Raw genomic sequence first — 243 nt, forward strand, 5'->3', positions numbered from 1 at the left:
GCGGTTGTATACACGCAGCAGGTATGAAAGCAGGTTAAGTAGGTGTTACATAACGCCAAGTGGCAGGCTGCACGGGGAAGGTCTTTAGCAGGGCTCAAGAACGCTAATGAATCCGCAGTAATCCGGTGATGAGATATGCGAACGCTAGGGACAAAGAGGAGAAGATATACAGGTGTAATTTTTTCTTGTGTTTTTCGTGTTTTGTTTTCGTTTTTTTTCGTTTTTTTTCCGTGGTGATTATTT

The sequence above is a fragment of the Penaeus monodon genome, chromosome 24 (genome assembly GCF_015228065.2).
Source record: "Penaeus monodon isolate SGIC_2016 chromosome 24, NSTDA_Pmon_1, whole genome shotgun sequence".
In the NCBI taxonomy this organism is placed as follows: Eukaryota; Metazoa; Arthropoda; class Malacostraca; order Decapoda; family Penaeidae; genus Penaeus; species Penaeus monodon.